The sequence below is a fragment of the Haliotis rubra genome, unplaced genomic scaffold (assembly GCF_003918875.1).
Source record: "Haliotis rubra isolate DU_JTF1 unplaced genomic scaffold, ASM391887v1 Scf151, whole genome shotgun sequence".
Taxonomy (NCBI): Eukaryota; Metazoa; Mollusca; class Gastropoda; order Lepetellida; family Haliotidae; genus Haliotis; species Haliotis rubra.
In genome coordinates, this window is record NW_025765459.1 from 895,406 (window position 1) to 898,341 (window position 2,936).

A 2,936-nucleotide genomic window follows, 5' to 3' on the forward strand; every position below is an offset into this window, starting at 1 on the left:
TGTCATCCATAACAACGTTACAGTAATGTCAACGTGTAGTGTCATCCATAACAACGTTACAGTAATGTCAACGTGTAGTGTCATCCATAACAACGTTACAGTAATGTCAACGTGTAGTGTCATCCATAACAACTTTACAGTAACGTCAACGTGTAGTGTAACGTTCAGTAATGTCAACGTGTAGTGTCATCCATAACAACGTTACAGTAACGTCAACGTGTAGTGTCATCCATAACAACGTTACAGTAACGTCAACGTGTAGTGTCATCCATAACAACGTTACAGTAATGTCAACGTGTAGTGTCATCCATAACAACGTTACAGTAATGTCAACGTGTAGTGTCATCCATAACAACGTTACAGTAATGTCAACGTGTAGTGTCATCCATAACAACGTTACAGTAACGTCAACGTGTAGTGTCATCCATAGCAACGTTACGGTAAATGTCAACGTAGTGTCATCCATAACAACGTTACACGTCAATGTCAAGTGTCATCCATAACAACGTTACAGTAATGTCAACGTGTAGTGTCATCCATAACAACGTTACGGCGTCAACGTAGTGTCATCCATAACAACGTTACAGTAACGTCAACGTGTAGTGTCATCCATAACAACGTTGCAGTAATGTCAACGTGTAGTGTCATCCATAACAACGTTACAGTAATGTCGTGTAGTGTCATCCATAACAACGTTACAGTAATGTCAACGTGTAGTGTCATCCATAACAACGTTACAGTAACGTCAACGTGTAGTGTCATCCATAACAACGTTACAGTAACGTCGTGTAGTGTCATCCATAACAACGTTACAGTAATGTCAACGTAGTGTCATCCATAACAACGTTACAGTAATGTCAACGTGTAGTGTCATCCATAACAACGTTAGTGTCATCCATAACAACGTCAGTAACGTCAACGTAGTGTCATCCATTTTAACTTCACAGTAACGTCAACGTGTAGTGTCATCCAAAACAACGTTACAGTAACGTCAATGTGTGTAGTGTCATCCATAACAACGTTACAGTAATGTCAACGAGTAGTGTCATCCATAACAACGTTACAGTAATGTCAACGTGTAGTGTCATCCATAACAACGTTACAGTAATGTCAACGTAGTGTCATCCATAACAACGTTACAGTAATGTCAACGTAGTGTCATCCATAACAACGTTAGTAATGTCAACGAGTAGTGTCATCCATAACAACGTTACAGTAACGTCAATGTGTAGTGTCATCCATAACAACGTTACAGTAATGTCAACGAGTAGTGTCATCCATAACAACGTTACAGTAACGTCAACGTGTAGTGTCATCCATAGCAACGTTACAGTAATGTCAACGTGTAGTGTCATCCATAACAACGTTACAGTAATGTCAACGTGTAGTGTCATCCATAACAACGTTACAGTAACGTCAACGTGTAGTGTCATCCATAACAACGTTACAGTAATGTCAACGAGTAGTGTCATCCATAACAACGTTACAGTAACGTCAACGTGTAGTGTCATCCATAACAACGTTACAGTAACGTCAATGAGTAGTGTCATCCATAACAACGTTACAGTAACGTCAACGTGTAGTGTCATCCATAACAACGTTGCAGTAATGTCAACGAGTAGTGTCATCCATAACAACGTTACAGTAATGTCAACGTGTAATCCATCGTTACAGTAATGTCAACGTAGTGTCATCCATAACAACGTTCACAGTAATGTCAACGAGTAGTGTCATCCATAACAACGTTACAGTAATGTCAACGTAGTAGTGTCATCCATAACAACGTTACAGTAATGTCAACGTGTAGTGTCATCCATAACAACGTTACAGTAATGTCAACGTAGTGTCATCCATAACAACACGTCAACGTCAATGTCGTGTCATCCATAACAACGTTACAGTAATGTCAACGTAGTGTCATCCATAACAACGTTACAGTAATGTCAACGTGTAGTGTCATCCATAACAACGTTACAGTAATGTCAACGTGTAGTGTCATCCATAACAACGTTACAGTAATGTCAACGTAGTAGTGTCATCCATAACAACGTTACAGTAATGTCAACGTGTAGTGTCATCCATAACAACGTTACAGTAATGTCAACGTAGTGTGGTGTCATCCATAACAACGTTACATAATGTCAACGTGTAGTGTCATCCATAACAACGTTACAGTAATGTCAACGTAGTGTCATCCATAACAACGTTACAGTAATGTCAACGTGTCATCCATAACAACGTTAGTAATGTCAACGTGTGGTGTCATCCATAACAACGTTACAGTAACGTCAACGTGTAGTGTCATCCATAACAACGTTACGGTAATGTCAACGTGTAGTGTCATCCATAACAACGTTAACGTATAGTCATCCATGTCAACGTGTAGTGTCATCCATAACAACGTTACAGTGTCAACGTCATCCATCCAACAACGTTACAGTAACGTCAACGTGTAGTGTCATCCATAACAACGTTACAGTAACGTCAACGTAGTGTCATCCATAACAACGTTTACAGTAATGTCAACGTGTAGTGTCATCCATAACAACGTTACAGTAACGTCAATGAGTAGTGTCATCCATAACAACGTTACAGTAATGTCAACGTGTAGTGTCATCCATAACAACGTTACAGTAACGTCAACGTAGTAGTGTCATCCATTTTAACTTCACAGTAACGTCGTGTAGTGTCATCCATAACAACGTTAACGTAATGTCAATGAGTAGTGTCATCCATAACAACGTTACAGTAACGTCAACGTGTAGTGTCATCCATAACAACGTTACAGTAATGTCAACGTGTAGTGTCATCCATAACAACGTTACAGTAATGTCAACGTGTAGTGTCATCCATTTAACTTCACAGTAACGTCGTGTAGTGTCATCCATAACAACGTTAACGTAATGTCAATGTAGTGTCATCCATAACAACGTTAC